An 11,125-nucleotide genomic window follows, 5' to 3' on the forward strand; every position below is an offset into this window, starting at 1 on the left:
GTGATGAATCTGTTAAACATTTCATAACTTGGAGGAACCTGGAAGGCATTATGCTAAGTGAAATTAAAAAAAAAATTAGAGGCAAAAGGACAAATATTGTATAAGACCACTATTATAAGATCTTGAGAAATAGTATAAACTGAGGACACATACTTTTGTGGTTATGGGGGGGAGGGAGGGAGGGTGGGAGAGGGTTATTTAATGATTAGTTAGTAGTTCAGAACTACTTTAAGTGAAGGGAAGGACAATACTCAATACAGGGAAGGTCAGCTCAACTGGACTGGACCAAAAGCAAAGAAGTGTCCAGGATAAACTGAATGCTTCGAAGGTCAGCAGAGCAAGGGCGGGGGTTTGGGGACTATGGCTTAAGGGGACTTCTTAGTCAATTGGCAAAATAATTCTATTATGAAAACATTCTGCATCCCACTTTGAAATGTGGCGTCTGGGGTCTTAAATGCTAAGAAGCGGCCATCTAAAAAAAAAAAAAAAATTCAACTCTTCTCAACCCACCTGGATCAAAGGAGAATGAAGAACCCCAAGGTCACAGGATAACTATGAGCCCAAGAGACTGAAAGGGCGACATGAACCAGAGACTTATATCGTCCTGAGACCAGAAGAACTAGATGGTGCCAGGCCACAATCGATGACTGCCCTGACAGGGAGCACAACAGAGAACCCCTGAGAGAGCAGGAGAACAGTGGGATGCAGACCCCAAATTCTCATAAAAAGACCATACTTAATGGTCTGACTGAGACTAGAGGAATCCCGGCCGTCATGGTCCCGAAACCTTCTGTTGGTCCAGGATAGGAACCATTCCCGAAGACAGCTCATCAGACATGGAAGGGACTGGACAATGGGTTGGAGAGAGATGCTGACGAAGAGTGAGCTACTTGTATCAGGTGGACACTTGAGACTGTGTTGGCATCTGTCTGGAGGGGAGACGGGAGGGTAGGGAGGGTTAGAAACTGGCAAAATCGTCAGGAAAGGAGAGACTGGAAGGAGGGAGTGGGCTGACTCATTAGGGGGAGAGTAAGTGGGAGCATGGAGTAAGGTGTATATAAGCTTATATGTGACAGACTGACTTGATTTGTAAACTTTCACTTAAAGCACAACAAAAATTATTTAAAAAATTAGAATAATCTAGCATATTCTCTTTTATGTCTAGCCTCTTTCGCTCAAATTTACATGTATGAGATTCACCCACATTGTTGCATGTAATTGTGGTTTGTATTGTCGTTGCTGTATAGTGTTCCATTTTCTGAATTCACCAAACTTTTTTATTCATTGTATTGTTGGTGGACATTCAGGCTGTTTCTAGTTTGGGGTTATTATAAGTAATGCAGCTGGAAACATCTCTGTACATTTTGGGGGGATGCAGTTCACATGTCTGTGGGAATAATGTAGGAATGGAATTGCTGGGTCACATAGTGTGTGTCTGGGAGCCCTGGTGGCACAATGGTTAAGAGCTTGGCTGCTAACCAAAGAGTCAGCGGTTTGAATCCACCAGCTGCTCCTTGGAAACCCTACGGGGCAGTTGTACTCTGTCCTGTAGGATCACTATGAGTTGGAATTGACTCCATGGCAATGGGTTTGGTTAGTTTAGTGTGTGTCTTTGTTTAGCTGTAGTAGATACTGACAAACAATTTTCCAAAACAGAAGGCCCATTCTTAACCTAACAGTAAACGTCCCTACTCCCATTCTGGAGTCCTGGTGGCATAGTGCTAAAGAACACAGGCTGCTAACCAAAACGGCGGCGGTTCAAATCCGCCAGCTGCTCCTTGGAAACCCTACGGGGCAGTTCTACTCTGTCATATAGATTCACTATGAGTTAGAGTTGACTCGATGACACACAAGAGCAACAAAACTCCATCGTATCCTTTCTTTGAGTTGTGAAGAATCTCAAACATGACATTATTTCTCACGGGCAAGATTTACAAATCTCTACCAAAATATCAGTGATAAGATTTCAAAATAAATAAATGTTTCTAGGAAATCCTCAGGAGTGGCTGACTGAAAAGCAAAGAATCTGAATGGCAGCTAGAAAGCCAAGATGCTAACACATTTTTCTTTGTGGCAGAAAGGGCTGGGGGCGTTTTGCAAACACTCCTGCCAACCAGGCTTGCTGATCATCCCAGGGCTAATAACGACCCTTGGGCAACCAAGGGGGGGCGGGCCCTGCACAGTGATTCGAATTGAGCCATCCCAGGGCTTTTGACTAATTATAAACACAAAGAGCATTTAAAGGCTATGATTTAAAAAAAGAAAAACACTTCAGGGTGCTTGTGAGTGCCCAGCTGGGGGGCAGGGGTACCAGCGAAAATCTCCTGCCACTGACTAAATCACATGGAGCCCCCCTTCATGTACCCATCCTCCCTTGCATGCACTGAGGAAGGGCTTCGTCTGTGTCCTGCAGAAGTTGCGGGGGACGGGGTCAGTCATTTCCACTGTGGGGGCCCTCATGTGATAAACCTCCTATTCTCCTGCTCTCACAAAGCATGGATGCGCAGACTGGGGTGATCCAGGCTTCTGGAGGGAGGCTGTTGTATGTGCAAGCTTTGATCCCCATTAGCTACAAACTGCAAATAATCCATAAGGTCTGCAAATCAGGCTCCAATTAATAGCACGTATTAATTAATATATATATATATATGTATTTTTATTAACATGTCCTGTCCTGGAACCTGCCAGGAGAAGCTGCGAATGTTTGCCAGGGAGGAAAGGCACACTTGTGCACCTCACTGCAAAAGCTTGTCTGCTCAGGTGAAAAATCCTGGGCTCACTGGGAGGTAAGAAAGAAGCTGAAACTGAAAGGCTGCTTTGGTGCCCCCAGGTCATCTGGAAAAGTGTCCACACAGTTCAGGTTTGAGGGGTGATTTGCTGTGAGGTGGAGAAATGGGACAAGAATGCATTTCCCTGCCTCCCCTGCCTTGGGGCCCTGCCTGGCCTGGGCCCTAGTGAGTTCTCAGTGCACAGCCTCTGAGAAGAGACAGGCAACCTAAGGCCGGAAAAAACTGGCAGAGGCTGGGCTCTGAGGGGAGTAGTGATGGTGAAAAGTTGATTGCATTAATAGCCTTGCTTACTCCCTAGAGCTATAACCCAACCTAAGCTGTAACCCCACCCATTGCTGTTGAGTCAATTCCAACTGATAGCGACCCTATAGCACAGAGGAGAGCTGCCTCATAGTGTTCCCAAGGAGTGACTGGTGGATTTGAACTGCAGAACTTTTAATTAGCAGCTGATCTGTTAACTGCTTTGCCACCAGGGCTCCACTCCCTAGAGCAGGGGCAGGGCGAGGGCAGTTAATTTTACTTGATTCATGGACCCCTCTGGCATTCTAGTGGAGCCTGTGGACCCCTTTTCAAATTAAAAATTTTAAGTACATAAAACATAATGTATAATATTATATTAAAATACAGCTTTCAAAATATTTAAAGTATTATAATATGGTAGTAAATGTGGTTGAAATATGAAGATCTAGTAACAGATTGATGACTGCAATAATTTTGAAATAATGATGATCATAAGCGGTACTTCCAGATATCTGCAATAACTGTAACCTTGTATGAGAATATCTGTGATTTCTGTGGGTGACAGTTACAATTCCTGCTAACACTCCTGTGATTTGTTACCTACATTCATTACGGAAGGTAATACAAAATTTCAGTTAGAGGTTAGTGCGAATACGATTTTTGTCTTCCAAGTTTATAAACCTTGGAAACCCTATGAGGCAGTTCTACTCTGTCCTATACGGCTGTTATGAGTCAGAATCGACTCGACGGCACACAACAACAAGAAGCCCTTGTTTAGTATCGTTTACCGATGGCATAAACTGGATTTAAAAATATACATCCAAGGTTATTAATAAATATTTCCCTAGCTTCAAAAGACTTATACAACCATTAAAAATGATTCTTATGAAAAATTATTCTTAAGGGCAATTGACATAAAAAATATTTTAATGGCTCTTTACAATAGTTGAGTTGAGATATGAAGAGATATTCATTCTTCTAGTCATTCTTCTGTTTATCTATTAAGAGCGTTCTGGGTTGGAACCAGCTTGATGGCAGCGGGTTTGGTTTGTTTGGTTTTTGTTTTTTTTTAACGCAGAAATTAGGGACGAAACCTTCCACTGTAATTATAACAAGTTTAGCTGGTGGCAGACAGCTAGCAGCTCCCCAAAGATTTGTTCTATCCTTCCATAGAGTAGAGTTGTCCCTGGGAAGTTGCTGCCAAGCCAAGGACTGTATGTCCTACCCCTGCATTTAGGTGGAGGTGATAAGATGAGCTCTCAGGAGTGGAATGTGAGCATAAATGATGGATGCCTCTTTCAGGCCAAGGCTTTGAAGAAGCACACGTGCCTTCCTCACCCTCTTTTCATCTGTCTGCCAGATGAATATTGAAGAAGTCAGCCTGGGTGCCGGAATGACTCACGGAACAAAGTGCCCCCCAGTCCCCTTCCACAGTTTTTAAGACCCATTTTGGACACCACAGGATTGCGTGATAAGCTTCTATTGTGCTAAACTCTTGAGATTTTGGGGTTTGTCTGTTATAGCGTGTTTTTTTCCTTAACTAATATGAGAGGCATCAGTTAGGGATTTTGCATGGGGGCCCTTCTTTCCCTACCCATCGTGGATGGTATGGCAGGTATTGCAAACTGACTCACTCAACTCCATTCCAACCCCTTTGTAGTGGGAAAGCTAAATGGGAGGAAGTCAAAGATATTTCCTTATTTCCCAGACACCCATTTATAGTTCAGGCTTCACATGAGATATACATTGTTCCATGGGTGTACTTGTGTGTGAGTTAGGAGGCAGAAATGAACATAATGAGATAGAGGTCATGCTCCTACTATTTCTACTGTTTCTTCTATCAACCATGTTTGTGAGGCTACAAATATAGGAACGTATTTTTTCACCTAACAATAAGTTTGAAGGAAGTCAGATACTGGTGTTGCTTCATGAGTTCAACAGTGTCAGGGTCAGCATCTGTGCAATTCTTTTGGATGTTCCCTCGTGGTTGCAAGGCCATTGCTGCAGCTCCACCCATCACGTCTGTATTTCAGGCAGGGAAAAAAAACAAGTAGAAACGGGGAACAGCAATGCCAACTGCTTCTTTTTATCAGAAAGGCAAAAGCTTTCCCAGAAGCCTTCACAACAACTTACCTGTAGGTCTCACTGTCCGAAACTGGGTACATTGCCACCCGAACAAAATTAGGGTTCTGTTGGCATGCAAGAGGGAAGGATACCTATAGGGTACCCTAAAACATACAAGTCATGGTCACTGTTCTCAAGGACCTGGTAATGGCTTTGTAGAAACAAAATATATGCATGTACATTTGAATAATAATACCAGAGTTAAGAAAAGCTATAAGACAATAATGTAAGTTACAGGGCAGACATTTTAGAGGAGATGGGAATTGTAGGGGCCTAATCTATCCCACCTCATTTTCAGGAGGGCTGGTGTGAAGAAGCATGCATCTCAGCTGAACTCTGTGGGTAGCCTCTTGCTTGCCCATGGTGCCATGCTAGCATCACCTGCCAGAGTAAACCAGTGTTCTGAGCGAGCATCCAGATGAAGTGCCCTTGGCAGGATTGATGAGCAGGAAGTGGTGAACTTGACCTGGTCCTGGGAGGATGAGAAGATACTACAGGGACCGAGGAAAGGGTCCTGAACACAACTCCAGAAGTTTTGTGAGTAGAGCGTTTCCCTGGATGCCAGAAACACTAAGGCTGGCCGCCTGCCTGTAATTAACCCAAATCTCCTTAGTCACCCAGAGAGTAAGGGGCTTTCACCCTGGAATTACTGGCAATTGCCTTTTTTTTTTTAATAATTTTTATTGTGCTTTAAGTGAAAGTTTACAAATCCAGTCACTCTCTCACACAAAAACCCATATACACCTTGCTACACACTCCCAATTACTCCCCCTAATGAGAGAGCCTGCTCTCTCCCTCCACTCTCTCTTTTCGTGTCTTTTTCGCCAGCTTCTAACCCCCTCCACCCTCTCATCTCCCCTCCAGGCAAGAGTTGCCAACGTAGTCTCAAGTGTCCACCTGATCCAAGAAGCTCACTCCTCACCAGCATCCCTCTCCAAACCACTGTCCAGTCCAATCCATGTCTGACAAGTTGGCTTCGGGAATGGTTCCTGTCATGGGCCAGCAGAAGGTCTGGGAGCCATGACCACCAGGATCCTTGCAGTCTCAGTCAGACCATTAAGTCTGGTCTTATGAGAATTTGGGGTCTGCATCCCACTGCTCTCCTGCTCCCTCAGGGGTTCTCTGTTGTGTTCCCTGTCAGGGCAGTCATCGATTGTAGCCGGGTACCATCTAGTTCTTCTCGTCTTAGTATGATGTAGTCACTGGTTCATGTGGCCCTTTTTATCTTTTGGGCTCGTAATCACCTTATGTCCTTGGTAATCTTCATTCTCCTTTGATCCAGGTGGGTTGAGACCAATGGATGCATCTGAGATAGCTGCTTGCTGGTGTTTAAGACCCCAGACGCCACTCTTCAAATTGGGATGCAGAATGTTTTCTTAATAGATTTTATTATGCCAGTTGACTTAGATGTCCCCTGAAGCCATGGTCCCCAGACACCTGCTTCTGTTACGCTGACCTTCAAAGCATTCAGTTTATTCAGGAAACTTCTTTCCTTTTGGTTTAGTCCGATTGTGCTGACCTCCCCTGTATTGTCTGCTGTCTTTCCCTTCACCTAAAGTAGTTCTTATCTACTATCTAATTAGTGAATACCCCTCACCTACCCTCCCTTCCTCCCCCCTCTCATAACCACAAAAGAATGTTTTCTTCTCAGTTTAGACTATTTCTCAAGTTCTTTTAATAGTGGTCTTATACAATATTTGTCCTTTTGCAACTGACTACGTTCACCCAGCATAATGCCTTCTGGGGTTACTGGGGCCGGAATGCTTTCCAGGTTCCTCCACGTTATGAAATGTTTCACAGATTCTTCACTGTTCTTTATCGATGCATAGTATTCCATTGTGTGAATATACCATAATTTATTTATCCATTCATCTGTTGATGGGCACCTTGGTTGCTTCCATGTTTTTGCTATTGTAAACAGTGCTGCAATAAACGTGGATGTGCGTATATCTGTTTGTGTAAAGGCTCTTATTTCTCTAGGATATATTCTGAGGAGTGGGATTTCCGGGTTGTATGGTAGTTCTATTTCTAACTTCTTAAGGAAACGCCAGATAGATTTCCAAAGTGGTTGTACCATTTTACATTCCCACCATCAGTGTATAGGTGTTCGGATCTCTCCACAGCCACTCCAACATTTATTATTTTGTGTTTTTTGGATTAATGCCAGCCTTGTTGGAGTGAGATGGAATCTCATCGTACTTTTAATTTGCATTTCTCTAATGGATAATGATCAAGAGCATTTTCTCATGTATCTGTTAGCTGCCTGAATATCTTCTTTAGTGAGGTGTGTGCTCTTATCCTTTTCCAAATTTTTAATTGGGTTGCCTTTTTGTGGTTGAGTTTTAGCAGAATCGTATAGATTTTAGAGATCAGGCACTGGTCGGATATGTCATAGCTGAAAATTTTTTCCCAATCTGTAGGTGGTCTTTTTACTCTTTTGGTGAAGTCTTTAGATGAGCATAGGTGTTTGATTTTTAGGAGCTCCCAGTTATCTGGTTTCCCTTTATCATTTTTAGTAATGTTTTGTATTCTGTTGATGCCTCGTATTAGGGCTCCTAAGGTTGTCACTATTTTTTCTTCTATGATCTTTATCGTTTTAGTCTTCATGTTTAGGTCTTTGATCCACTTGGAGTTAGTTTTTGTGCATGGCGTGAGGTATGGGTCCTGTTTCATTTTTTTGCAAATGGACATCCAGTTATGCCAGCACCATTTGTTAAAAAGACTATCTTTTCCCCAATTAAGTGACACTGGGCCTTTGTCAAATATCAGTTGCTCATATGTGGATGGATTTATATCTGGGTTCTCAATTCTGTCCCATTGGTCTATGTGCCTGTTCTTGTACCAGTACCAGGCTATTTCGACTACTGTGGCTGTACAACACGTTCTAAAATCAGGTAGAGTGAGGCCTCCCACTTTCTTCTTCTTTTTCAGTAATGCTTTACTTATCCGGGGCTTCTTTCCCTTCCATATGAAGTTGGTGTTTTGTTTCTCCATCACATTAAGAAATGTCATTGGAATTTGGATCAGAAGCACATTGTATTTATAGAACTGTTTTGGTAGAAGAGACATTTTTACTATGTTGAATCTTCCTATCCATGAACAAGGTATGTTTTTCCACTTATGTAGGTCCCTTTTAGTTTCTTGCACTAGTACTTTCTAGTTTTCCTTGTATAGGTCTCTTACACCTTTGGTAAGATTTATTCCTAAGTATTTTATCTTCTTGGGGGCTAGTGTGAATGGTACTGATTTGGTGATTTCCTCTTCAATGTGCTTTTTGTTGATGTAGAGGAATCCAAGTGATTTTTGTATGTTTATCTTGTAACCTGAAATTCTGCCGAACTCTTCTCTTAGTTTCAGTAGTTTTCTGGAGGATTCCTTAGGGTTTTCAGTGTATAAGATCATGTCATCTGCAAGTAGAGATAATTTTACTTCTTCCTTGCCAATCCAGATGCCCTTTATTTCTTTGTGTAGCCTAATTGCTCTGGCTAGGACCTCCAGCACAATGTTGAATAAGAGCAGTGATAAAGGGCATCCTTGTCTGGTTCCCGTTCTCAAGGGAAATGCTTTCAGGCTCTCTCCATTTAAAGTGATGTTGGCTGTTGGCTTTGTATAAATGCCCTTAATTATATTGAGGAATTTTCCTTCAATTCTTATTTTGCGGAGATTTTTTATCATGAATGGGTGTTGGAATTTGTCAAATGCCTTCTCTGCATCAATTGATAAGATCATGTGGTCTTTTGTTTTATTTCTATGGTGGATTACATTAATGGTTTTCCTAATATTGAACCAACCTTACATACCTGGTATAAATCCCACTGGGTCATGGTGGATTATTTTTTTGATATGTTGTTGAATTGTGTTGGCTAGAATTTTGTTGAGGATTTTTGCATCTATGTTCATGAGGGATATAGGTCTGTAATTTTCTTTTTTTGTGGTGTCTTTACCTGGTTTTGGTATCAGGGATATGGTGGCTTCATAGAATGAGTTAGGTAGTATTCCGTCCTTTTCTATGCTCTGAAATACCATTAGTAGTAGTGGTGTTAACTCTTCTCTGAAAGTTTGGTAGAACTCTGCAGTGAAGCCGTCCGGGCCAGGGATTTTTTTGTTGTTGTTGTTGTTCGGAGTTTTTCGATTACAGTTTCAATCTCTTTTTGTTATGGGTCTATTTAGTTGTTCTACTTCTGATTGTGTTAGTTTAGGTATATAGTGTGTTTCTAGGAAGTCATTCATTTCTTCTAGGTTTGCAAATTTGTTAGAGTACAATTTTTCTTAATAATCTGATATAATCCTTTTAATTTCAGTTGGGTCTGTTGTGATATGCCCCATCTCATTTCTTATTCAGATTATTTGTTTTCTTTCCTGTATTTCTTTATTCAGTCTGGCCAATGGTTTATCAATTTTGTTAATTTTTTCAAAGAACCAGCTTTTGGCTTTGTTAATTCTTTCAGTTGTTTTTCTGTTCTGTAATTCATTTAGTTCAGCTCTACTTTTATTATTTGTTCTCTTCTGGTGCCTGATGGGTTCTTTTGTTGCTTGCTTTTTGTTTGTTTAAGTTGTAGGGACAGTTCTCTGATTTTGGCTCTTTCTTCTTTATGTGTGCATTTGTTGATATAAATTGACCTCTGAGCCCTGCTTTTGCTGTGTCCCAGAGGTTTTGATAGGAAGTATTTTCATTCTCATTGCATTCTATGAATTTCTTTATTCTCTCCTTAATGTCTTCTGCAACTCAGTCTTTTCTGAGCAGGGTATTGTTCAGTTTCCAAATATTTGATTTCTTTTCCCTAATTTTTCTGTTGATTTCTACTTTTATGGCCTTGTGGTCTGAGAAGATGCTTTGTAATATTTGGATGTTTTGGGTTCTGCAAAGGTTTGTTTTATGACCTAATATGTGATCTATTCTAGAGAATGTTCCATGTGCACTAGAAAAAGAAGTATACTTTGTAGCTATTGGGTGGAGTGTTCTGTATAAGTCTATGAGTTCAAGTTGGTTGATTGTAGCAGTTAGATCTTCCATGTCTCTATTGAGCTTCTTACTGGAGGTCCTGTCCTTCTCTGAAAGTGGTGTGTTGAAGTCTCCTACTATAATTGTGGAGGTGTCTATCTCACTTTTCAGTTCTGTTAAAGTTTGTTTTATGTATCTTGCAGCCCTGTCATTAGGTGCATACACATTTAATATAGTTATATCTTCCTGGTCAATTGTCCCTTTTGTCATTATGTAGTGTCCTTCTTTATCCTTTGTGGCGGATTTAACTTTAAAGTCTATTTTGTCAGATATTTATAGTGCCATTCCTGCTCTTTTTTGCTTGTTGTTTGCTTGATATATTTTTTTCCATCGTTTGAGTTTTAGTTTGTTTGTGTCTCTAAGTCTAAGATGTGTCTCTTGTAGGCAGTATATAGACAGATCATGTTTCTTTATCCAGTCTGAGACTCTCTGTGTCTTTATTGGGGCATTTATTCCATTTACATTCAGTGTAATTATAGATAAGTATGAGTTTAGTGCTGTCATTTTGATGCCTTTCTGTGTATGTTTTTGCCAGTTTCATTTTTCCACTTACTTTTGTGTGCTGAGACATTTTTCTTTGTAAATTGTGTGTTCCTCATTTTCAGAGTAGTTGAGTTTATGTTTACTGAGTCGTTATGTTTTTCTTGGTTTTTATTTTGAGTTATGGAATTGTTAGACCTCTTTGTGGTTACCTTAATATTTACCCCTATTTTTCTAAGTAAAAACCTAACTTGTATCGTCCTATGTCATCTTTTTTTCCTCTCCATATGGAAGGTCTATGCCTCCTGTGTTTAGTCCCTCTTTTTGGTTATTGGAATCTTTTACATAATGACTTCAGTGGTTTCTGTTTTGAGCATTTTTTTCTTTTTAAGATTAATCATTTATTTTTGTGATTTCCCTATTTGACTTGATATCAGGATGTTCTGTTCTGTGACCTTGTGTCATGTTGGTATCTGATATTATAGATTTT

The 11,125-nt window shown here is 41.0% G+C and overlaps 1 long non-coding RNA gene across 6 annotated transcripts in view; it reads left to right on the plus strand.

Moving 5' to 3' along the window:
- The window catches only part of LOC111749063 (uncharacterized), a 244,458-nt gene extending 237,462 nt beyond the window's left edge, over positions 1–6,996 (plus strand). For 3 of the 6 annotated variants that reach the window (XR_010319513.1, XR_010319512.1, XR_010319514.1), the window contains one exon: positions 5,452–6,995. This is a non-coding gene — a long non-coding RNA (uncharacterized LOC111749063). Of the gene's footprint in view, positions 1–5,451 lie in introns of all 6 variants that reach the window. The other 3 variants (XR_010319517.1, XR_010319516.1, XR_010319515.1) reach the window with 2 other exon arrangements.
- Positions 6,997–11,125: the final 4,129 nt, after the last annotated feature.

The sequence above is a fragment of the Loxodonta africana genome, chromosome 27 (assembly GCF_030014295.1).
Source record: "Loxodonta africana isolate mLoxAfr1 chromosome 27, mLoxAfr1.hap2, whole genome shotgun sequence".
NCBI classification, from domain to species: domain Eukaryota; kingdom Metazoa; phylum Chordata; class Mammalia; order Proboscidea; family Elephantidae; genus Loxodonta; species Loxodonta africana.